The following is a 27,246-nucleotide window of genomic DNA, read 5'->3' as shown; positions in this document are numbered from 1 at the left end:
TCATGTGGTTTGACACAAAGCGGTGTCTTAGCTGGGAGCGCAGAGCCTCCATCAATTTCCAGGCGACCTGGTGCTATTGACAGAGTGCTTCCCGCTGCACTTTCTACAAGGAGAAATTCAGCTGAAAACAAGGTATGCCAGCATCTATCAAAGGAGCAGGCAGCACAAAAAAGCAAAAATGATGGGGGAACCAAGATGTGTGCTCAGCGCCCACTTTGACAAAAAGTTATTGTTTGATCTTCAGAAAGTCAAACTCCATGAGCATTACTAGTTGTACAAAGAGAAGGGAAAACATCAGTACCTACTTCCTCCAGGGTGTTGCAGGCTTCCATCAATCTTAGAAATACACATTGTTTAGTTCCTGTGACGTTCTTCTCCCCAATACTCCTCCATCAAATCACAAGTCATACTTTCTTCTCATTTTGAAGAAGGTTTGAAAATTGCTTTACCTTGATATCTCATTTTCAATTCAATTTCAAGAGAGTCAAGTACATTTTGATACTAGAAGGAGAGATGTTGCTGCATAAGAATCGGGGGAAAAGCCTTGAAATGTTACTTGGTCCTCGACAGAAACACTTATCAGAAATGATGCAAGGTTAAATTTACAGAACCTCAGAGAGATAAAATTGGTTTATTTCTTTTATATTTCACTGAAACTAGGATTTGCCCAATAGAACATTCAACTGGCATAAACATTTTTTTGCATATGTAAGTATTTCTAAAATATTTAAACTTGGTTTATTTTCTTTAAATTCTTGTTTACACATTTTGTTTAGAAGATTGTTCTCCCTCCTCCTTCCTCTTCCCTTTTCTTTTTCTTCCTCTTCCTCTTCTTAACCCAGAATTAAAGCAGAAGAATATCAGGCAGTAGTTTGGCCAATGTGGAGTCCTACTTCCTCAGGTTTCTCACCAAATCCTTAAAATAATATGGAAAGAGATATTAGATTTTTTTTTCAAAACCCTGAGATTACAAACAGATAAGGCCAAGTCCATTGCCTTCTGTTACATGAGCAATTAGTGGAGGGGTTGGAATTTCAACCTATTTTTTCATTATCCTTAATCATTGATAGGTTTTCATTTTTCTAGTGAGCAAAGATAATATCTCCATTAATAGTCCCTGGATGGGTTGGGGATGACAGTGCTCAAACTTGATTATTGATGAATGTTGTAAGCCAGACTAAAGAAGGTAAGTTGCTCAAGGGTAAGTTAGACTAAAGAAGAATGGTCTAATAATGCAAAGAAGATTTTGGCAGGAAATGATACCACTGACTCTTTTTCTCACTGCTTGCGGCTTCTCCTTTCCCCACACTCACTATCAGTGTGAGCACTTAGCCTGGGGGATCTCCCGATTGTCTTTCCCCTAACCACAGCAAAGCTATTTGAGTCTCACTACTTTGACCTTCTTCCTTATTCCCCAGGGCTTCCAGAAAACCCAATACTTTGTTAGAGCCACACCCTACCAAGTCATCCTGGTGGGAGAGATTTAATTTAAAATGACACTTGGCAGGCTCAATTCTGGGGAGTCTATATCTGAAAGGGAATCAGACATTTGTCCATATTCAGTAGAAGCACAACTCATTTCCAGTTCAGCTTCCTTCTCTTTTCTCTGCCATCTCCAGCCAACCCCTGGCCTTTAGATTTCTCCTATCCAGATCAAAAACATCTCTACCTGTGCTCCTCGAATTCAATGTCAAATTGTCTTGCTTGGCTTAAGATGAAAGGGATACATTCCCTCTCCTCTCTGGGGTATCCTCAGCATACCAAATAACCTCTCCATAAAGTCTTCACTGCAAGCCATGCCACCTCTCTTTTTCTAGACTTATTTGAGCTTCCATTTTCTCATTCATAAGATGAAATAACCATGTCATCAAACTTTCAGAATTATTGTTAATATTACATGATATTAATAATGTGACAGTGTTTTGAAAGTCATAACCTGCTAGATACATTTCAATTTTTACTAAATATTATTTCTCGTTGTAGATTCATCCAGAAATCCCATTAGTTTTAAATGAAAGATCGACTCGATATTTGCTGCCAAGTCTCTCTCTGTTCCTTTACTGGCTTTCTTCATTCTCATTTCTGTTTTCAAATCCAATGCAATCTTCACTGCACCAGTGGTTGAAGTATAAAGATACAAATATACATGAATACTCTATCTTTTGCAAATCCCTTGGTAAGTCTCTGATTTCAGGGTTTTCTAACCAAGCCAAAAAAATTAGCATACTTATTTGGCATAGTCAAACTCAGCCTGGGACTAATCATTTTCCCTTATTTATATAACATTGATGTGCTTTGAGAATAGAAAAAATGTTAATATGATTTCAGTTATTGCAGATGGTGTTTTCTTCACTCTTTCAAAATAATTTTGGTTTTAGAGTAGAAAAACAATATAGCATTATCCAACATGGCACAATAAAGAAGAAATCTAGTAAGATTCATGTGCTCTCTCATATGATATAATAAAAGGGCCAAGCAAAATGAGGAGGAAAACTAACAATTATATAATATATTGACATCTTGGTTTCTAAGAAAAATATGAATATATGTTTATATTTATATCAAAAAGCATTTGCTTATAGGGGAATGGATATGCTTAATCCTCCATCTTGTGTATTAAATCCAGTAGAACAGCTTGTATAAGGTTGTTTCTGTTTCTTTCTGATTGTAAGAACTGAAGAATCAAAGTGGTTATCATTGTCCAATAGAGACTGAGAGTCATTCTCTCAGGTTTGGATAGTGGGTAATTGTACAGTATCTAAAGACAAACTGCCTGACTCACTTCTTGGTTTACACCTTGTGTGACCTCAAGTTAATTCCTTAACTTCTCTGTGCCTCAGTTTCTTCATCTGCAAAATGGAACAACAGGACCACTAATCTTAATGAATGTGTATAAAGCACTAATTAAAATATTTGGTACCAGAGGCAGATATTAATTTAAGATTCAGGCATAAATGTGAACTATTTAATGGCACATGCTAAAAAAGAGAGATAAATACAAAAGGGAGATAATCAGGGCAGAGAGGGTGGAAAGCTGTTTCTGAGTGTTTACTAAAATCTAAAAGATATAACTAGGAATTAAATGGAGAGAACATTCTAGGCAGAGGGACAGCATGTGCTAAAATTCACTCATAAGACTGTGAGACTTTATAGTGCAGGTGGACCACAAAGGACTAATGTGACATTGGGAGAGATGGAAAGATGTCACGAGGGTTGGACATTGACAGGTAAGATCCCTAGGATTGGGTTGGTTAAGATGTACAAGGGGGATGGAGGGATCAGAACTTCCAACTCAGGTTCTAGAATACAACCAGGAATGGTGATGTCATTCACAAGAAAACAAAAGTGATGGCTAGAATTTTTATACTATTATTTATTTTTAAAAGCATGTGCTGAGACTATGCTCTGTACAGTAAATGGCTTTTTCTCACCTGGAGGAGAGAAAGTGATTAACTTTATTGGAACCTCCTTACTACAACTTGGGAGGCCATGTTCACCCTTGTATTACAGGGGCATGTTATGACTTCGAGTAACAGAAAGTATGTCAGTGACTTTATTAGACAAGGGTTTTGTGTAATACATCTCAAGGTAACCAGTCTAGGTTGACACTAGCTGCTCAAGTATGAACATCAGCTAGGAGCCAGTTCTTCCTAAGTCCCTTCCACACCACTTGTAGTAGGTACATTGCTTTATGTTGATGGCTCCAAAATGGCTATTCTACCCCCAGGCATCACAACTTCTTCCTAAATAGTAGGCAGAAAGGATCAGGACAAAAGCTTTGCTTGGAAGGGAGCTCTTCCCAGGACACTTCCATGTATAACCAGAAGGAAAGAAAAGGAAGTTGGAGAGATTTGGAAGGGCATTTTATGTGCCAATTGATGCTTTCTGCTCTGGTTCTTTGGCATTTTCAACCACCTTAATTTTTAATATTATCCGAACACATATCTAGAAACTGAGGTTTAGAGATTTAAAGTAAATTTCTTGAACTCAATCTGCTAAATAAGCCATGTAACCTAGGTTCAAACTTAACACTGCTCAACATTAAGGCCAATACGCTCCTTATCATTTGATACTATAGTTTCTTGAAACTTAAAAAAAGTGTAGACTAAGTAAGTTAAAAAAATAAAAAAGAAAGAAACAGAAATTATTTTATACCATAGCATTTAGAAACTATTTGAAGGTATAGTCATGAGGGCTATGTGAATATTTTTTCTAGTTATACATAATCATTCATTAGGTAGTCTACATCATACCCTTCAAGGAGGTTAATGAGGTACTTTGATAGCTTCTCTAGTCTCAATTTTATGCCATCCTAAAGTCTTAAGCCAAAGAGACATTGTTAACAAATCAAGATAATAAAAGCTAAGAAATACCAGCTGTGTTCAAGATTGATGGGTAACTCTTTGAAGACATAAATTATCTTCCTACTAAAAAAATACTGAAGTGTTGGGAACAAGGGAGATTTAAAAGAAAAAGTACACTAATAAGCAGGAGGAAATGTATGTACATATTGCACATGTTTTGTGCTTTTTCAGGATATTCTTCTGAGCTGTATAGAAATTGAGACTTGCATTTAGCTACTGAATAGAAAACCTGAAAAGTGCAAATCACATTGTCAAGTTAATGTCTGATTTGAATGTATATTTTGAAAGCTAAAATTATCATCTGCACTCTCTACCTGATTCTATCTGTAGTTTAAATTGAAGAGAATATTTTGCCCATCTATCCCAGCTGCCAAGTGCTACCATCCTTAGTGGAAAAGAATTCATTATCTGGAACAGTTCAGTTTGCTTTGCCAAAATAGGATTTTGGTAAGTGAAAGCATTACCAGGTAGCAGACAGGATAGGAAGGGATGTTTGTCCCTTGCTATCCAAATCAATTTATTTCTTTTGGAATGGACTATTTTCTTTGGGTCTCTGGAACTCAGCCGATGGAGAAGATTGCCCAAGTCTTCACAGAGTACAGACAAGGCTTTTTGTAAATGAAAATGGAGACTTCTCACAGGAGGCTAAAGATGCCAATAGGGAAAATTTTGTCCCAGAGAATGTCATTTTGAATTCTGACCATAAGTCTTTTCTCAAGTTGTTTTGTCTTGCAATGCCATCGTGAGGCAGATAAGAAGGAAGCTAGTATATTTCCATGACCTTGGCATGTTCCAGTTACTGTAATTCTAGTCTGTCCCCCTTTTGCAGATAAGGGAGTTGAGGTTTTATGACTCACCAACAGAGTGCTGAGAATTGCACTGTAGTGTAGATGACTCCAAGCCACCTCACATAAGCCAGAAAAACAGAGTTCACTCTTTCAATCGAAAAAAGAGGTTTGAGATATAAATACTGGATAGGCAAGAGTGGATGTGGCAAAAATGAAGGAAGAACAGGAACTTTTCCATGGATGGACGGCCAGGGTTTTCTGGGCAGAGGTCAGGACACTACACAGCTTTGAAGTCCCTTTCTGACTCCACTCTCTCCAATCTATTTATCTGTTTTATTTTTTTTTCACAGCACCAGCTCTTACTATTGCTTAAATTTTCTCATATGATTCACATAGTTAATCTACACATATACATAGCTAGATATAGAGAAACCCAGATATTTGGGAGAAAAACCACAAGGTGTAATGGACACAGAGTCAAACTTGGGTATGGTCCTGAATCTGTAACATATGGGAAGATATGAGACAAATCACATAACCTCTTTTTGTCTCTTTCTCTTTTCATAAAGAATATATATCAGTTAGTGAAATGATAGTTTTTCTGTGCCCAGTACATGTAATAGGTGCTTAGGATCACATTAGACAATATCTAGCCTGCACCTTATGTCCTTTTCAAGTAAAACTCTATGCAATAAATAGCCAAGCTCATTTTGTTAGGAGTAACAGAAAAACATAGAAAGATTAAGCTAGATTAAGTCAAACAAGGAACTCAATTGGTTCATGTAACTGAAAACCAAAGCAATGTTTTGGGCATAGCTCAATCAGGGGATTCATAGCTCATGTGCTCTCTGTGTCTCAGGCAGGGTGACTGCATGTGAGGCATCTTGTATGACTGTTCCATTAGGAAAGTCAGGATCATAACTCCACCTCTGTATTTTCAAGCCTTCGAAAAATTGCTGGCTAATAAACATTGCTTTGTTCATCATCTTCCAGTGGTATATTATTTCTACTAAAAAAAAATGTTTCTTGTAGTAATGCTTTGCTCCACCTAAGGCACACAGAAAGGGTACCACAAAGAAAAAGCAGGGGTGTTGCTAGTTACTACACAAGGAGAAAGGGATGCTGGGCAGGCAGAAGCAACCAATGATTCCTTCAAGGTGTTCCCTACGCAGCTCCAATCCTTTGGAATTTTGCTTAGTTTCAGGAAAAGGAAAAAAAAATTATCTACTGAATGTTTTGTTGGTGGTTTTTTTTTGTTTGTTTATCTGTGAGAGAGTCAATACATACATAAATAAATACACGATTTAATTCAGAAGTGCCCAAGACCCAAATAAACAGTGCACACTGTGTAAGGGAAGCCACGTCCTAGTAAGAAGGATGAACTGAACTGGGTAGGGATGGCATTGCCAGTGCTTTTGTCCCTGAAGTCTCACTTCTCCTTTGAGATATTGTCCAGGTCATGTGAAGAGTCCAGCTCTGATGAACTCCAATCAATCAGGCTATTGCAGGTTCTTGAACAACAGCCTTTCCAATGCCAGCTGTCTCCACAATGGGCTCGATGGCACTTTGGCAGCATTCCACAGAAGGAAAGCACAGGCTAATGAAGCCTGAGATGAACTGCAATAATGTGCAAAGTGCTGGGCTCAGCACCTGGCACATAGCAAAGGCTTAATAACCTCATAATCAACTTTAGTTTGTTCTTCCAAAAAAATTATGGATTCGCTATAATTTAGTGAGGTGTTAGCTCCGGTGATATCATAACCAGATCTGGCTATAGCTGGGTCTTTGCTACCACCATGTCTCAGTGGTCTCTTTCTGGTAGGGATGGCCTCAAAACAAAGGTCTCATCATTCGCTCTTCATTTCATGCAGCACTTTTATCTACCCAGATATCCGCTCAGGCATCATAGCAAGAATACATTTTAGTTTTACATTTTTTATTCTTCCTTTCTCTTGATAGTGCTCTGTAAGCTTTTCTTACTATAAAGAAGGCTGATGATGATACCTTGACTCCTGACTTGGACTGCTACTCTTAAAAATCTCACATCATTTTGGATATATTTCCAGGTTCTGATTCATGTCTATGTCACCTTTGTTCCATACTGGACTTGACCTTTGTTAAGCTGCTCCCCAAATACCTACCTGTGATGAGCCCTTTTTAATAGTTCACCTGTTGGCCTAGGTGCGTGATTCATTCCTAATGCCTTTGTTCTCTAAATCTCAGAAATGGAAAGTTCTGTCCGGTTTATTTCACCAGTCAACTTGGCAGAGGTACACCTCCATCCACTGGTCAACAATAAGACACACACAGAAAAAGCACAGTGTTGGAGATGGGAAGGTGGAGGAAATACACAGGTTCTCCATGATCTTCAGTCCATTCAGGCTTGTGGGTGGTAATGCAACCTACCACGAAGTCTCAGAACCTCCTTCAAGGAGGGACTTGCTGTAGGAAGGATGCTCAGTAGGTGGTTACCGCCTCTCAGCTCCTTCAGGCTCTGCCTCAGCTTCAGAGAACCTCCTGTCCAAGGTCAAGTTCTTCCCAGAGACCCCTGTACCTAGCCCAGTGCAGGCGATAGTACCGATAGTCAGCAGTACTCCAGAGTTTCCTTTCAGCTTGATGTTGTTAGACTCCATCTCTGCTCACCTTCATCCTCCACCCAGTTCTGCTTGCTCCTTCTTCCCTGCCCAGTTCTTAATGTCTAATACATGTTTTTTTTCACTCCAACCTCAGTGTCTGCTTCCATTGAACCTAACCGTGGCTAGCCTCAATTCCCTTACCTGACCAAAACATCACATTTAAATAGTTCCTGTAATTTCCAATAACAGGCATTTTGTAAAAATTTCATTGTTTTTTAAAAGGAGCAACTCAGTAAATCGTAAAGCATTGCTTGTATGGAAATATTGGTAGTATGGTTATCTGTCTAGTAGGTCAACTTTAATTTTTCAGTGTATGATCCAAAAAAAAAGACAAAGTAGAGGGGATAGTGTAATCTACACTTAGAATTTACATACTGTTAGATATGAAACAAATTAATATTTTAGACATGGTTGTTATCTCTTTAGTGATAATTAGAAGCACAGATTCATCACCATAATAATCAACATATATTTTATTCAAATGTTTCAAGTGCTAAACTGCAAAGAAAAGCACAACTGTCTCTTAGTTTCAGCATAAAAGATATTTTTGTAATGATCTTTTTCCTGATATCACCCCAGAAAATCATGTCATTTCTGCTAAGTATCTAATGTATTTTTTGCAGTTTTCAGCAATGAACACTAACGAGAGTTTGGCCCATCGTTAATAATGTAAGCCAAGGTCAATCACAACAAATGTAACTATGCTAAAATATCTGTAACCAGGAAAAATGGTTTCTAAGCCATCAACTGTTCATTTTATTAGAAAGAAAGAATTTATTATTAAAAACAAAGGATACTGGAGGTCACAATCTTTGGCCACCTAATAATGCTACAACCTTTTAGCTTTTGACTTTGTTTCACCATATCTACATTAGCTCTGACTATGCTGCTAATGACTAATTAATTGTGGTGGCCCAGATGCTTAATAATTATGAAGTAATAGCAATAAACCTTCACATGAGGTTTTGCAACTTATATTTTTACAAACATTCTCTCATTTGGTCTTTTTTGTCTCTGAAAGTCATGAAGCTTTCTGCTTGCTTCAACACAAGATTTACACACAGAGGTAATAGAGGTGCTGTTCTTCAAGGTCGTGTAATATTCTAGATCATGCCATCCTACTTCCTTCCCCAAACTACCATGGCACCCTTTGAACTCACAACATACACCTTCTTAAATCTTGTACTGCCCGACATTATCAAGCAGAGGATGTGCTGAGTTTCCTCACCTACCTAAGCCTCAGAGGGGCAGGAACTCCATTCTTGGAGACAGGGAAATGGCTCATATTTCTGTTTCCTCACTGCTGAGTGTATTTTATGGGCTCAAACTACATTTTCACCTTCTTCCTTAACACAACTCCTTAATTTATTCAGAATGCTCTGCTAGGAACTCTCCATTTAAATATTCTCAATGCTATGTACCAGAGTACATTACTGATCCAATTACCCCATACATTAGGCACTTAGGGTATGAAATACTAACAGTCCGTGCCATTGGTAGAGCAAAGGGCATACTGTGATGTCAAAGCATTTTTTTTCTATTGCCATTCTCTTTTAATGATAGATGTTGTTTAAAAATGGATTTAATTTCATGATCTGTAATTTGTGTATTACTAAAGAGAAATGCAACAATAATTTAGTAGACACATGTTAGAGAAAAAAAATCTTCAAAATTTCTTCTTGCTTTTGCCTTAGGACATGGTGAGTGATTCTTCGGGACACAGATTTCAACTGACTTAAGACAAAAAATTCAAATTGTATCTAGAGAAAGAAATTAACCCATAAATGCATATAATATGCAATTTAAACAGGAATGATGGATCCTGCCAAGGACAGGTCCCCGTTAGTTGTCTTTGGCTTTGAGGTGGAGTCCCTCCAGGGATGTAGGCTCTCTCAGAGCCAAATGCTATTGACATGGGATTTCTTTGTGTCTCTTCTTTAACCCAACTGCCTTCTTTTGTTTTCCTCTTTAATTGTTTGTTCACTGCAACTGCCATTTCACTGCAAACAAAACAAAATGTAACAAAATTTTAGTACCTTAAACTCCTCCCGATGCATCCCTCTCCCCTCCTCCCTTATGGGAAACATAGCCTGCCCTCAGAAGAGTACACTCCCCCAAGCAACTTTCTTCCCTAAAACACAGACTTCTCACCACCCATGACAGGAAGAAGAGGCAGTCATTGACTGGATGTCTGTGTCATCCTCAAATTCATGCCTTCAGATCCGAGCCCCTGATGTGATGGCTTTGAGGAAGCACAGCCTTTGGGAGGTGATAAAGTCAAGAGGTGGAATCTTCACATGTTCTGAACTCTCTGTATTTTAATGGTAGGCTACTACCCCAGAAGGATTTTCCAGGCTACCAAAGCCTCTGCTGTCTTCAACACATCATTTTCAAGATGGTGGTGGCCAAGGAAAACCTTCAGAATGAAGAAAAACAGAGCTAGAGATTTGACAGGCAGGTTTCGGAGATGGAGACCCATTCCTATTACTACAAATCCACTGACCAGAACTGAATCACAATGTCCCCCCTGGTTGCAAAGGTAGCTAGGAACATTTTTCATTATAGGAAAGCACAAATTTGCAGAAATTTATTCATTTCCAATTATTTTTCTGCATCATTAGAAAATAGATGTAAAATCATCCAATGGAAGGGCATTATATAGCCACATAATTCCATCTGACTTTAGGAAACTTTTGATTTAAAACTGACTGAATGTCCATCCACACAAGAAATGTGTACAATTGTTTGAGCCTCCGATAAAAACCTAACTGTATTTTTTGCTGTATCATCTGATGTTTCCTATTTTAGTATGATTTTCCTTTTGATGGTGTAAAGAAACAGTGAGAGTCTAACTGCAAATGTGTTCACGGTTCTCAAATGGCAATTTCAGCTGGCCCCAAAGATAACAAAACAAAAGCAAAAGACAAAAACCCCCACCTTTTCCACATGTAAAAGACTCTCAGTACCTTTCCAACGTCACCAAAATCTCATCTCATTATAGGATCTGGCTCATGTTTGAAGTCCAAGATCACCTTATATAAATCAGCCCAGATGTAGTTGGTACTTCTCACTGTGGTCCTTCACCCACAGCTCCTTCAGCAGAGTTTATCTTGATCTGCAGACCTGTGAAGCTAAGAAACAAGTCATCTTTTCTCCATGCTTTCAACATACAGTGCTAAAACTGCAGAGAATGTTTCTTTTTTGAGAGCCAAGAGGAAGACAAGAGGCACCTGGCAATCACTGGCCCATAGTAATCTTATATCTAGCCAGGTGCATGCCTTCATGTCTGGGATTAGGGCTCAGTTACTCTCCATGACAGTGAGTCTCTGTGTCTTAGCTTTGTTTTCTGGTCTCTTGGGCTCTGCTTTTTTGAGTCACCCTCATTTTTGGATAAGAAGTGTGTGTTTCCCACTGAGCAGCTTTCTCAGCCCTCTTCATGCCTATAAAAGGGTTTTGGGCACTAAAGATTCTTTTCATTTTGAAATTTCATTGCCCTTATTCGTCCAAGTTGGTGGGGGAAAAAAAGAAAAAAAGGATTCATATTTTTAAAAATTATATTAATGTATTATCATGGAAAAAAGACTTAGATTTCCAAGTTCTTCTTTCAGAGTTCAGTTTTGTTTAAAATTTGTTTTTCAAATAAAAGGGAATTTCTTCTCTAAATTATGGATTATTTTAGATATACAAAAATATAAAGAATGTTATCTGCCAATACACTGCTCACATTAAAGCATCAAGGTTTATGCAGATGAAGCTGCCCTGTATTTACCTCTTTCCAGTCTAACTTCCAGCTTTCCCTAGGTATTGTGCATCTTAGTAGCTAAAACCATAGAATGGTTGCATCACAAATTTATCTCTTCCAAGCTCTTACTTAGCCTCTTAGCCCCTCAATTTCCTTAGTAATACAATGACATACTATGTTAATAGATATAAATTTTATGTATATTTGTGTAAAAAATATAGACCTAATAAGTTAGTATATTTAAAACAATGGAACTCAATACATGCCATAAAGGTATTAATTATTATTTTTAAGTAATGGAACAACTAAGATTTTCTGATTTGATCTTATGAATGAGGTAATAATTCCTTTTCCAAATTAGCCAGTGAGAAGTTGGAATGAAGCAAGTCTACTTGTCCTTTGCCACCTACTTTTCCCGCTCCTACACTTTAAAACCTGCAAACACAGATGAGCTACTATAATGATGCTTATAATAATTTCAGAAGTGATTCTGGTGTCAGGGGAGGAAAGGCAAAACTCTCACTAGCTTGCATTTAGGCTGACAACTCAAAAGTAACACACCCGCTTCGTCAGTCCATCAATCTCCACTCATCTTCCTTGGGATGACCCATCCTTCCTTCCAGGAGAACACTTACTTCCCAAACCACCTCTCCGTGGAAAGTTATAAATATGAGTCCTTGATCTTCAGCCGCACCACAATAACTCAGATGTCTGCTCTATGATGACCACTTCTCAAAACAATGTGAAAAAAGCAACTCAAGTTTCAAGATCAAGGATGGCCTGGGAGCTCCTAATTTGTCCTTCTTATTCCATATCAACATCATTGTGGCTTGTAGGAATGTTTTTATGTAAAGCAGTGGATCAGTTACGTTAGCTTACACGCACATTTGGCATGAGGAGTCAATTTCTGAATATTTACATATAAACCCAAACTGGGAAACAGATATTTTTTCAGTTAGGTCTGTGTTTTCTTTGGAATTTTTAAAATAATTCTGGTGATAATTTACAGAGATATGTCACATGGAAAATTCATTCAATGTGTCATTCACAGAAAGGACCATTATAGCAAAAAAGTTGAGTCAGAAAAGCTAAAGTGAACAGGATGTCATTCATTTGGTAATTTTTTTAAAAGGACCTTTAAAACATAATACAGTATTAATAGTGTTTTGTAGGCAGTTGAATAATGACCATGGAAATCTGTTTTCCATCCAGAGGTTTGTTGCTTAGGTCAGGTAGACGAGCATATTAAGACTCTGGGGTTTGGAGCCATTCCCTAAACATTGATAGTGCTCCACACATATCCTCTTCTGTCCTTCAGGAAGCTTCTCTGTGTGTGCACTTTATCTTTCTTTGTTTTTCTTTGAAAAGCATAGGCCTCTGACTTCCTCTACAGGACTACCTTGAGGCTACCAGAGCCTTTTGTAAGAACTGTTGAAAATTGAAATGTTTGAGAATTTATTCCTCTAGGGTGGCATGGCCATTACTGACTGAGACAGATTAGGAAAGTCCACATGTATTCCATTAAAGTTGAACAAACCTAGTGCAATTTATGCTCAAGAGATCCCTTCATGGTCAGGTTGAGGCTGAGACTTCAATGAAATCACATGACTGCTTGAATTCCTCCTTCCTGTACTTCCTTACCCCTGAACCTTTCTTCAGGCATCTCTTGCATCAACAAATCCTCATCTTGGAGGTCTTCTGAGAAACCTGACCTAATACTTATAAGTGACCTTGAGTAAGCAAGTTGACTTCTATTAAATCAGGTTTCCTCTTGAAAAATGAGGGGATGACAAGATTGTTATAAGAAATAATATAAGATAAAGTTTTTAAAGAATATAATTTACTGTCTAGCATATTGTTAGCACACACGAAATGTTAATAACTAATGTGGCAAAGTACAAGTTCACTGAGCTTAAATATGAGTCATAAATTTATTTTTCTCAAAATGATTATTATTCCAAATTTCTGACCTTTCCTATGATAACAAATGGTTTCTAGTATTATGTTACCTTGAAGATATTTCTACAAAATATAAGTACACTTCATCTGTATCTTTTAAGTAAAGATGACATTTTAATAAAAAGAGAAAATAGATGCAATAGAAAGATCATTTTGAAAAAGAATATTTGAAATGCTTCTACTATGCTAAAGGTAATGTAATGTATCCCTCAAAAATATTCACATCTGAATATTTACAAACAGGGAAGAGGATTTTCTGCTTAACAATTTTCTGAAGAGTTTCAGTGGCTTATTAATTTTGAAGATATAAAAATGCAATTCCTTTTGACTAGTGCTCAAAAACAACTGATTGATATAATGAAAGAAGGAAATCTACCCCAGATTTTTTTTAAAGTTGCACAATTTAATCTGAATATTAAAAGGAGTATCATTTTTCAGCACATAAACCCAGGGTTGTTTTTCTATTCATATCTAAGCTTCTTAAGGAGATAACATTTTTAACTCTAGGACTTATTAAAGCAATGATTAGATAAAGTACCAGAACTTAAAATTGCTGTATCATAAAATGTTTAAACCATGATTTAAAAAGGATATATTCAAAACTATTGTTTCAATATTATTATTTCAATATCATTTTAATAAAAGCAAAACATATTTTATAATGTAAAAGACAATATAGGACTGGAATTGTGGCTCAGTGGTAGAGTAGTCGCCTAGCATGGGTGAGGCACTGGGTTCGATCCTCAGCACCACATAAAAATAAAATGAAGATATTGTGTCCACCTAAAACTAAAAAATAAATATTTTTTTAAAAAATATATAATATAAATTAATATATTAAATATTGTCTATTTGATCTTTACCCAAATCAAATGTGGGTACCAGATCAAATGTACTTATTTCTTAGCACATTTAGTTTTTTTATTTGGTATGTAATATAGACATTGTCATATAAATAAGACTTCCAAATAATTTAAATAGACAATAAATAGATAAAGACAAAGATAATCAGAAACTTTTGCCTGTTTTTTCCACTCAGAAATTAATGTAATTAAGTTTGGTGAATTAGGTTGTTCCTAAAGATTCTAAAACCCAAAAGAATAATCTAAATACATCAGTGAAACAAGATTATCAGTGTGGATTGCAAAACAAGATCCAATTATATGTTGTCTACAAGATACCCACTCTCTATATAAAGACTTGGATTAAAAGTTAAGCAACAGAGAAAGACATACCATGAAAATTCTAATCAAAGATCTCCAAATGAACTATATGGACTTTAGTGAAAGCACATTTCAGGATAAGGAAAATTGTTGAGTAATAGAGGCAAAAAGTTACCAATTTACAAACCGAAGGGCTAGGATGATTCATATGGTAACAGGTTAGAATTAGAGACATCACTATGAGCTCATATTTAGCTTACTCTAGGTAGATATGTTAACACAGAGAAATATTATTGACATGCATGTGTGCGCAGGTCCACAGACACATGTAGTCTTTCTGCTCTATCAACTGAGAATTACTAAAGGCAAAAGCACTGCAGGAGCTGTGAGCACACTTATTATCCATATCTTGGTTTCTACTGCCCTTCTCTGACAAAAGGAACCAGGGCTCTTGGGAGAAATGGCTGATTCCAGGTCTAAAAAAGAAATTCTCTTTATAGGAAAAATGAGCCTGAAACATACTATAGTGTCAAAAAGTATAAAAAGTTAAAAATTTTTAAATTCATAAATACTATGGTGGAGATTTCAAAAGGATGTAAGAGCTAACTGTTCCCTGGGGCCAAATCTGAAACAACTCGAACATATAAATTAACAGGATTGAGTTATAACCCAAAGCATAAATAAGTATCCACAAGTTCCAACTAACATAATTAAATGGGGTAGAAAAGATAAATTTACCATGAAAAAGAATGACAAATAATTTATGTAGATAGGCCGCCCTTGAGCAATAGAACGTAACTCTCCACTCCTTAAGTGTGGACTTTGCATACTGATTTTCTACAAAAGATGTCAGTATGGAAGAGAGAGAGAGAGAGAGAGAGAGAGAGAGAGAGAGAGAGAGAGAGAGAGAAGGGTAAACACAATGGACTAAGTACAGACAGATGACCAAGATCAGTATCAACCTTGACATTTGTCCTCTGTGATCTTTCTCCCCAAAACAAATGATGAATGTCTAGTCCTGAGAAATAAGAGACACGATGAATAAATATGGTGTGGTGTATGTGTTGGATTCTGGGCCAGAAAAGGACTAGGGTAAAAACTAAGGAAATCTGAAGAAGTGTGGACTGCAGTTAATAATGATGTATCAATATTGTTTCCTCAACTGTGACACATGCACCACACTATGCCACATGTTAATGATAGAGGTGTGAGTGTGGAATGCATGAAAACTCTTTGTACTGTCTTCATAAACTTTTTATAAATAGTTTATTAGTAAAACCATTAATGAAGTAAGTAGAAAATACATTTGAAAATTAAGCAATATACTTCAAAGTAACTCATTGGGAAAGAAATCAAAATGGAAATTAGAACATATTTAAAACTTATTGATAATGAAAATGCCTATCATAGCTAACATTGTAGAATACAAATAAAGCTTAACACTGAAGAAATTGTAGGTTTCTATGCATATAGTAGTAAAATAATGAGAAAAAATGAAGGCTATAAATATCTAACAAAAAGTGAGGATAAGGGTAGAAAAATAAATGAAGTATAAAAGGGAGAGAATAATAACAAAGGCAGAATTTATGAAATATAAATTTAGCATATGATAGAAGCTCAATAGAGAAAAAGTTTTTGTAGATACTTAACAAGCCTGATCAGGAGCAATGATAAAAGGGATGTAATTAGTATTGGAGATTAAAAGATGGACATTAAACCAGACATACAGTAAGAGATGACTCTGAATGACTTTATGCCAATAACGTTAACAAGTTTAAATGAGGTGGGGAAATGCCCAGAACAGCACAAGCTGCCAAAGTGAAACAAGAAGGAAAGAAAAAGATCTGAGCTATTCTAGATCTACTAACTACATAGAATCTGTACTTAAAAATTTCCACAAATTTTTCTTGAAAATTTTTCTACCAAACACTGGGTGGGGAGGAGTGATACTGACCCATCCAGAAGGGGAAGAAAGAAAGGAAAAATTTCTCAACTAAATTTTTGAGGATGACCTTGATTCGAATGTTTTAACAGAATTTACCAAAAGAGAAAACAAAAGATAAATATCTTAAATGAATATAGATATAAAAATTCTAAACCAAATATTATCGATAAAATCCAGTGATACGTAAAATCACCAACAAATTGGGCTAATTTGAGTAATCTATCACATCAGATTAATTTTTTAAATTGTAGTAAAATTTTTTTACTGCATTAAGATAAAGGAAGACAGATCATCAAATCATCTCAATAAATGCAGGAAAGCATTTGGAAAATTCAACACTGACCTATGATCTTTTTTAAAAACCGAGAAGGAAACTTTCTTCATTTTTAGTAATCTGATAAGAAACTCTGGATTTAAAAATCCACAACAACAACAAAAAATCATTCATATGTTGTAGTGAAATATTAAACACTTTCCTTCTGAGAATTGGAAAAATTAAAACTATTGTCAATTTTATGGATCATTTTTGGAGTGCTTACCAGTATAAAAAAGCATGAAAAATAAATAAAAGGATGAGAATATGAAGGATTGACAAGGACATGGGACAACTGAACTCTCACTTCTGTCTTGTTGCTGGAGGTGTGTAAAGTGTTCCAAACACTTGGTTGAAATGGTTAATTTCAACGTAAAAGTGTTTTGCAATAAAATGAAGAGATTTAGATAAGTGCTGTCGCTTAGATAAGTGGCCCCCAAAGGTCCATATGCTAAAGGCTTGGTCCTCAAGGACCAAGCTTTTGGGAGGTGGTGGATCCTTCAAAAGGTGAGGGGCGGTGTGTCTGTAGGCCCCTGGAGATGTGCCCTCCAAGGGACCCTGGTCTTTTCCAAGGAGGATTAAATGTCTAAGTAAAAAAGGTAGGGCAAGAACATTTCTAGAAGATGAGAAAAGACAATAATTTCATGACCTTCTGGAAGAGAATCATGCCTTAAAGAACACACGGAATCACCAACCACAAAAAGAAAAACCATCCATTTCTTTATAAATCTATCAATCATCAAGAACATTCTTCTTATTAAGTGACGGCAATAAAAGAAACCAAAATTTAGGAAAGGTGGGCTTAGTTAATGGAAGAGGGTCTATTGCTTCATCTAGCCCTTGAACACTAGTGTTCCTGAGGACCCCATTCCTGCTAGGACCCCATTCCTTCTAGGACCCCATTCCTGCTAGGACCCCTGAGTGACATATTCATTGGGTATCCTGGAAGTCATATTTCAAACCAAGTTCACTTTAATGACCCTAAAGAGAAGTTATCTGGACTCTTCCCATTCTAAATATTTCACATGTCCCTTGAAGAGTGAAAATCTTGCACTTTCTATCTTCTTAATAGCTCTCATGTGCTGTTGGACTGCACCCCCAACCTCGCTCATGTGTTCCTGCCCGATGGGTCCAGCAACCTTCTGAATGAACTTCCTCTAATCTAGTCTTATTATGGAGAATCGAGTACTTATTCTAATACAAAATGCATCATGTTATTACTTACAGCCTTCACCATGATGTGAATCCCCAACCAAGGCCGTCCATGAGCGCTGGCGCTTGCCTTCCTCTCTAATTCAGTCCTTAAAATCTCTATATATCCTTCAACATCCTCCAAGTGCTCTGTTAATCCCTCCAAGCTTTGGCATGAACTGTGCCCTGGTTGGAATGCCCTTCCCTCCATTCTTTGTGCAGAAAACTCTCACTCGTACATAGTAGGGCTTCCGTTGGCTCTCCTTTCTGGGCACCTTCATGCACCTGGGGGTTTATTACATAATTTAAACCAGAGGGATACAATGACTGTCTCTGTTGGTTCATGTTTTTTCCCCACACTGTCAGCCCCTATGCACTTTACCTGGAACATTGAAATTAATGCCCAGTTAATGCTTGTTAAATGAATGAGTGAACAAGTGGGAGTGGCCACACATAGAAGAAACCCACGGCATGTTAAAGACCATCTAGGGACCCATTGTTAGAAATTCTCACATTACATTTATAAACAGAGAATTCTGAAGACAGCCCAAATTCCAACTATACTGACTTAGCAATTATACCAAGGATTATTAACACAGAAGTACTGGTACTTTTAAATAAAAAAGCATAGTTTCTCAACAATCCCACCTCTCAGTGGAAAAATCACTTCCATAGTGAGTCACTGATTTCCTGCTTCTCTACTTACCTGGTGAAAATGATTGAAAATAGGATGGTCAACTCAAAGGCAGGATCATACAGGCCCTGAAGTAGAATTTGTTGGTGTTCTTACAGTGTAGGGATTCTTAACTCTAAATGCACATTGGAATTACCTAGGGAGCTTTAAAAAAAAAATGATGCCCATGACCTTCCCCAGAAAAACTCATCAGAATCTCAGGGAGTAAGACAAAGTTCCAGGGCACTGAGAGTTTTAAAGTGCCCCAGGTGACTCTGATGTGCAGTTCTCTGTGAGCACCTTTATCTATGCTACTGACAAATGAGAGCTGAGGTTTGGCAGCTTCCAATGCAATCACCAAGTGGAGCACCTGTTGGCAGTACTTTGAACTCATTCTATGATTTCCTGTTGCCTCCGATTGTCTTGTGTTTGTTTGTTTTCCCCCTTGAGTTACCTGGGTTAGAACCTAGGGGCTCATGCATGCTAGGCAAGTGTTCTACCACTCAGCTACATCCTGATTGAGTCCTTTTAAAGGCAGCTTGGAATAAGGTAATCTGTCCCAACCACTTCCATTTTCAATTTGCAACTAGCATTTAAAAACCCTGTGAACACTGAGAGGGCAGTCTTGGGGAATCTACAAGACCAGCTTGAATTGCTTGTCTATCTGTTCAAGATACGGTTGACTTGTTTTAAGTTTGTACGGAGTTTGAAAACTTGTTTACCGCCTGGAGGTTGGGCGCTTAGGCCCTTGTCAAAGGACATAAGTTAAGGCTGTACTTTTTGAGTCACTGCATGTTAAAGACCATCTAGGGACCCACTGCTAGAAATTCTCAATTATTTACCATGGGATGGGGCAACACAGAGGCATTTTTTAAAGCTCCCAGATTACCCCAGCATGCATTCAAGATGGGATCCAAGGGTGGCATCCTCTTCTTTCCCTCCTCTCTCAGAAAGACATGGATGACAGGGACACGATGATGACTTCTTTCCAATGGTACTTGCCTTGTTCAGCTGTCTTCCCAGTGCTGATGCTTTCAATCTTTAGTTTTATCAAGACCTTCTTTATTAATTTAAAAAATAAATAAAAATATAAAATGAATAGTGTTAATGTATTGCTGAATTTTTTTAGTTAAAAGAATTTAGTTTTTAGACTCATTTGCTTTAGTTTCCCTTTTAACATTCCTCCTATATTTGAAAACCTGTCCTTTGTTAATTTCTCGAATTTATTAATTTGAAACTTCTCATTTTTATTTTTTTCTATTTCATGCCATTCAATATTTGTTACATCTTACTTTAAATTATTTTGCAATCTTCTGTTTTCTTATAATCCAGTTTTTCATTTTCTTTTCATAATTCAAAATTTCATACACTCATTATTTGTCTTGGGACTTATAACTTTAATTATCTCTGATATTAGTTTTCTTTCACCTTTTCATTTATGTTTGTTTTATTCTCAATCCTTACTTTTTTATTATTTTTTAAACTTCAATGAAACTCTCAGTGTACAGGAACTTTGTCTCACTCCTTGAGATTCTGATATATTTTTCTGGGGAAGGTCTGGACATCTTTTTTTTTTTTTAAGCTCCCTAGATAATTCCAATGTGTATCTATAGTTAAGCTCCCTGCACTGTCTTAGTTTCCTGAAACTTTTATCAAAATGTTTTTTTATTTTCTTTGGAAATTTTAATACTTTACCATGTCATCATTATTTTCTTTTTTTGATTACAGTTTCTATTTAGTAAATTCTAGCCCAGCCCAACCCAGGAAAAGACAAGAAACCCCTTCATTGTGAATGTCCTTCCTTTCCCATTTATAGTGCCTGTTTCAATGTTTGTTCTACAAAATACCAACACAATACTAGGTTGTAAAGAATATTGGAAATTGTACCTGTTTGGTACATCCACAAAATACTGGGACAATACTTTCCTTCACAACTTCTATTAACTGGTCTTTTCATGAGGCACTACATTCTACTACCTCCTGGAACCTATGGTCTCAACATCTGGAACTAGTCAACTTTGGAGAAGGCATGCTCTGTAACAGTAGGGGGAGACAGACAGCAGTTTGATTTCCTGCCAGTAGGAATCCTTTGGCAATCTTAGTCCTGTGATTCTCTATCTGTAGATTTCCCTGCACAAGAAAAATATCTGTTTCCTAGCTCCTCCTCTGAATTTACACTTTTATAGTAGGTCTCATTTAATTCTTTTCCTCTACTTAGGAATTATAAGAAGCTTTCTGGTGTGTGAGTCTTCCCATATCCATCCCCTAATATTCATGTACCTGGAATTGCTGCTCGGTGGTCATTGCCAGCCAGCAAGGTCTGGTTTTAGGTAGCTGCAATTGTCCTTCAGAACGGTGAGTCTCATTGTTTCAGATTTTCCTTCACGCAGAGTCCAGCCTTGAATAGGTGGCGGAGTCGAGAGGGAAGAGATAGGCCACCCTAACTTTTAGCCCTCCATTTTTTGCCACCTTTTGAAAACATCTTGAGTCTGGATGGATTTGGGAAACATTAAATGCTTTAAAGGTGACTTGGTCATTCTTTAGAATTTGGATCATTATGTTACATGTTGGGGACCTCTTGTCATCAGTGATATGTGGCTACTGTTCCCGCATTGTATTATGGTGGAGGGCAATCAACCTGGCACCCACCCAAAGATAACGAGGCAGTAACTGAAACCTACATATCTTTCATATAAGCCACCAGAAAAGGCAAAATGCATGACTAATAGCAACACAGCAAAAATCTTACTATCTTCTTTCCTTCATACCACATTCTACAGCAGCTTGGACCAACTCCCTTCTATGGTTGTCCCAAACCTCCTCACCACCTGCTCCCAATTAACTTATTTCTCCTCTCCCTCTTTGCATCCCATTCCTTTCTTGTGTGGAACTAGGCGGCCTCCCTTTCAAGGAAGAGGCGGCATTAGGCTGTCCATTATGATTTTTCTTGGCAAGATGATGGGGAACAGTGGAGGGAGACTGTCACTTGGGGAGTTAGTTTGTTCTATTGGACAAGAGTCTCTTTTCCCCCATTGGTGACATTTTTCTGTTTCACTGTACAGCATGTGAGTGACATCTCCCCAACCCCTGTTTCATAAAGTCCCCTTCCTCAATCCCTTCCTGGGAAATGAGACCACCCTGAAGTCCTCACCTGCCTGGCTTTGTTTCCCAATGGCAGCGTGTGACAATGCTCTTTATGCAGTGGGTGCTTCGCTGCAAGTGCCTGGAACCAGATCCTTCTCCACCTGGGGAGTTGGTGGGTGTGCCCTTCCCTGGCCAACTTCATCAACGGACAAGATTTAGCTACTGCTGTGCTACACAGGAATGTGTGCTGTCCTCTCTAGAGCTGACCGAGGAGAAGGACGTGATGATGATAATAAGGACACAGTGGTAATATTTTGGTCTGGTAGAGTCTCTGGAGCACCCTTCCCAAGGACAAAGACCAATCCCAACTCTCACCCACGTCCTGTGTGGGCGGTAGAATTTGGGTTTTCTCTGTGTGAATTGAGCTGGCTGCAAAATAAAGCTAAGAAAAGAAGTCAATGAAAACAACACATGACACAGAAAGTAATTTTGAAAAGCGAGGGCAGGAGGGCTCTATGACCTTAGGGGTTGAGCTTCCACACTGTGGGGGCAGGGGGGGTGCAGAGAGAGAGCTTGAGCGCCCACATTTGCTTTATTATATATGGGGGAAACTTCAAAGGTTTTCCATAGAATGTTCTTCTGCCAAATAAAGGAGGAGGTGGGCTGTCCAGGCCCAATGGGACACACCCAATTCCAGAGCAAGAGAGCAGCCTTCCTAGCTCAGCAAAGACTGAGGACATGGGCATTGCATAACCCATTAAGTGGGAGGAGCCACAAAATGACTTGCAATGACAAACCAAAATCTCCTTGCTCAAGGTCAAGTGAAGACCTACATAGCTCAGGAGTGGCTTCCCACCCCCAACCATGCAATTGGCTGAATTTGAAAGGTGGGTTGGCTTTTCCCATTTGAGGCAGAGTCACTAATACTGGATTTCAACTGGATCATCTGGGTGGATGATACCAACCACTGAGACAATTCAGTATGTCGTATTTCTAGTCCCATTTTCAGAAAAGAACATGAGGCCTAGAGAGATTGAAAAATATATGCCAAATTATTTGTCAGAGGTAGCAGAGGAGAAATTAAATCCTCAGGTGTCTGATTCATACCAATAATCTGATCAGCAATCTACACTGAGCAGTGTGGTAATCTTAATCTTTTGTTGGCCAGGATGCCCCCAGGCCTCTAACCTGAAACCCCTTCCTCCAAATCTGATTTTTTTTTTTCAAATTAGATGCCACTTTGCTCTATACTCCACATGTACCACCTGTAGTTTCAGAGATCCAGTGACATTTCAATGACCTTTAATTCTTTGAGTAGAGCTTAATTTCAGTGTTTTTAAGACAAGCAGTGAAGCAGAAGTTTTGTGACCTCGAGAGGACCAGTGGGCCTGCTATCTCTTTATTCTGTATTAAAATTAGCATTACATGGCAGTTATTGCCATGAAGACTTAAAAACTTGTCCTGCTTGTAGAAAGCTTTTTTTTTAAAACAAAATAAAACAGAAAAACAACACTACTTCACTTTCCAACTTTTGTGGAAGATAAACAAAGACTTTGCCCTCATCTGGGCAATTTCTTCAAAGGTGGGCTGTGTTCTGGCTCCTTTTAAGGTCTCCCTCCCAACCCCATCAGACATAATTAACAGTGATGAAGCCAACTCACAACTCCTAAGTTCCTCTGAGAAGGGCTTACTCAGATCCTGTCTTGGTTACTTAGTGCCAAAATTCTGAAAGTAAGTTGGCATAATCTGGGAAGAAAAGTTAATCATGGGAACTTTAAAGTACTGAAGATTCCATTCATTGGAATAAAAACTCATAGTTCTTCATGTGACTAAATGGAGAACAATATCTAACTGTAACAATTTGTTATTTCCATTTTTTTTCCTCATGAGGAAAACTATAAAAATCATTAAATTTATACCAAGTGACTAGGAGGCTGGCTTCATGCCCTATGACTAGAAACTTGATCAGCCTCTCTGGAAAAGTATCCTGGTGAAAATATCTCCAGAACTCTGAAGCCTAGGACATGGCAGATGTTTTGAGAATGAACTTGAAGCAACTACACATGGACATCTGGTTTCCATGGACCATTCTTCTAGAACAAGGTCAAGCACAGCATGATCCTCTGAGCACCTTTCTCCTTGTTCAATCATTGTCTCTGGGACCCCTGCCCCTCCTTCTCTGAGTCAAGTTCTCTGGAAGTGGAGCTTGGGAAATCTGCATTTTACAGACAACTCTTTACATGATTCTATTGCCCACTAGATTTTAATAAACCTTTCGTAGGAAAGGTAGTATCAATTTAATAGAAAACGTCTCAATGAATGCTACTGAAGATAATAAGGAAAACAAGGGGTAGAGAAAGAAACCAGAAGGATTTATGATCACTTCTCTAATGTCATGGATCATGATCAGAATGGATATTTTGGCTCAGATAGAATTTTTTTTTCAGAATTTAATCTTTGCTTTAATAGTTGGCACCTGTTACCATTTCTGGTGTGATGAGTTGAGAGGAATGGAATACTGAGATCAGTGTCTGGCGTCTACTCACAGCTTTCACATCTGAGGAGATGGTCAGACTTGTTGTACAAGGAAAAAAAAGTCTCTCTTCCATCTTATTCAGGGGTTCTTGTAAAATAAAGTAATTTGTATGTATTTCATGCTTGGGCAAACGTGAGGGTCAGTCAGTTGATAATCACAGAACTGTGAGAGTCCTGGTCAGATATAAAATATTTGCAAAATGCAATTCCAAGGAAGTCCACTTGGGGAATTCCCAGACTTAAGTCATATTATGAATTCACTATTAGATGCACAAACTCAACGAGAAAAATTATTGTGAAAAATCCGCCTCAACTGTCAGAATTTGTACTGAGATTGTAATTCTGGAAAGAGGAGCACATACGAGACATCTGTTGAGAATATTGGACTAGTGAAGAAGACTCCGCATTTTCCCCTTCTCCTTTGAAGCTGGAAACCATGAGATCCTTTGCCCTTTGCCTAGAACATTCTATATAGATAGCCAAATATTGTTGATTCACCTTCTTTTAAAATGCTTGTCTCCATCCTCACTTTTTCATTCAAGTGGTGCTTCCTGGATTCATCCCCAAATAGACTGATAAAAAACTTCCAGTTTCTGTGCTTTTCTGCAGCCAATTTTATCTGTCTCAGCACATTCTATCTGTAGAATGATTTTTCTAAAAACACAAATCTGATTATCTCACTTACTCTCTTGCTTAAAGCCCTGCAGGTCTTTTCACAATCATGTGCTGGTTAAGTCTAAACTCCGTAGCATTTGCCACGCTGTCTCTTTGCCTTCTTTTCAGGCAATTTTGTGCACTGTCCTCTCCTCCATCACCCCTATTTCTGTTGTGACCCCACCTGAACCTTTTTGCCAACCACACTGAACCACTAAGATCTACTTTCAGGGGTCAAGCCATCATTTGCTAGCCTTGCTCCTCTGCAGGAAGCTTTTCCCATACATTTTCCATTTTGTATTTATGAGTCTCTGTTTAAAACAAATAGAGATTTAGCACAAATTTCTGGGAGTCACTCCATGCCCTTTGTGGTAACAACATGGATTATAGATAACAAACATAAATGAGCCTCTAATTATCATTCAAGCTTCCCAGGTACCATGGAAGGAAACATGGACAGCTGGTGATAATCATGAGAATTTACTAGACAAAATGATACTTTCAGTTTATAAGTTGACTAGTAGGAATCTTTTTCCTGAGAGACTGGTGAGACAGCCTCATGCTGATCCTTCACCCCTGGCCCATGGAGACCTCTGTAATCACATTACATTTATCTGATCTCTCAAGCCAGACAGGATGGTAAAATGGTCATTTGCAATTCAACAAGCATTTTTTCGAGCACTGTGCTTTGCAGGCATTCTGCTAAGTGCTGGTGACAAAGCTTAGCTCTGGGAAAGAAGGCATGTGCCAGTCAAGCCACATCTCAGCTGGTGGTTAGCGGGCAGTCGGCACAGAGTGCTGAGCCCTTGAGAAGAGCTGAATTAATTCAAGAAAGTACAAGGCACTTTATTACCCATGAAATGCCATTGAACTTTTCCTTTGGAGACCTAGATTTGTTTGTATATTTTGAAATGAATAGTTGGAGAAAAAAAATACCCATTTAGAGTTCTATTTTTATAAGCAACACTCAAATGCAAGTTAACAAGAGTTTTAGCCTCCTTGGCTCAGTTATCCATGCCCTTGGGAGAATTTTCTCTTCAAATCACAAAGGTCATGTGTATCCCAGGCAGCAGAGCACCTACGAAGAAATAGTTCTAAAGGATGGCCTTGTGAACGGAAAGAGACAAATTATGACAGAGGTCATGAATCTGTGCACTAGCTCCTAACATTTATTCTTTGATCTAAACATTGATTGTTATGACACAAATTCAGAGCATTGTCTTTCCAGGATTAGGCTTATAAAGTCAATGTAATTCTAGAAATAGAAGAAGGCCCTCACGTCCTTTATTCCTTGCCTTTGGTCATGATGGATGATGTGTCATGTGATCCACTGCCCTGCGCTAGGCACTGTCCTCCCGAGGGTCCCAGTTGTCAAACAACAGTGTAAGTTTTTTTTTTTTTTCCTTTCTTTCATTTAAGGTGAGATTCTGCAGAGAATAAGGTCATAGTTCCCTGGTCTGAGATAGATGAAAGAGAAGTGGGAGGTGGTCACACTTGGAAGACTTAGGGGTAGATCATCCACTGTGGGGGAGAGGAGGCAAAGGTCACTATTTCCAACCATATGAGCTGGCCTTGTTTCTGAGAGTCTCATTTCCTTCCCTGTTAAAATTCTGACTTCTCTACAATATGATTTCTTTCAGGCTTTGACACAGTGAGCTTATATGCTCATAAATAACTGAAATGGAAGGAAAAATATTGATTCTAGCTTCATAACATGGAGTAGGAAAAAAAAATCACTGAGAGTCAAGTACAAGATCTCTAAAATATTCATTGTTAGCAGACCAAAGGGAAGAAGCTGGGATAACCATAGCAACACTGAAGCCTAAGCCATGAATCCTGCAAAATAGATAAATCGGCAGCAGCTGATTAGGGTGGAGAGAATGAGGCCACTCTTCCAGGGTGCAATCTTAGCATGAAATCCTGGCATTGATTCTTTTCTTTGAATATAGTGATTAATTTTAAAACTAACCAGGTAGGGTATTTATCATATGTCTTTTTCTCCTACAAAGTATATGATCTATGTGACCTAATGAAGGGACATATAAATTAGCCTCATAAAGTTTATTTTCTTAGCTAAATAAAGAGCCCGCAGTCAGGAATTAAAAACTCAGTTTGACAAGCTCATCCTCTCTCTGTCCGGGTTCTCCTTGCTTCTTAGCAGGCAGGGAATGCAGACACACAAGCCTTAGGGAAAGATGG

This window comes from Marmota marmota, unplaced genomic scaffold (assembly GCF_001458135.2).
Source record: "Marmota marmota marmota unplaced genomic scaffold, marMar, whole genome shotgun sequence".
In the NCBI taxonomy this organism is placed as follows: Eukaryota; Metazoa; Chordata; class Mammalia; order Rodentia; family Sciuridae; genus Marmota; species Marmota marmota.
The sequence above is the reverse complement of the archived record's forward strand: the minus strand, read 5'-3'. Positions refer to the sequence as shown.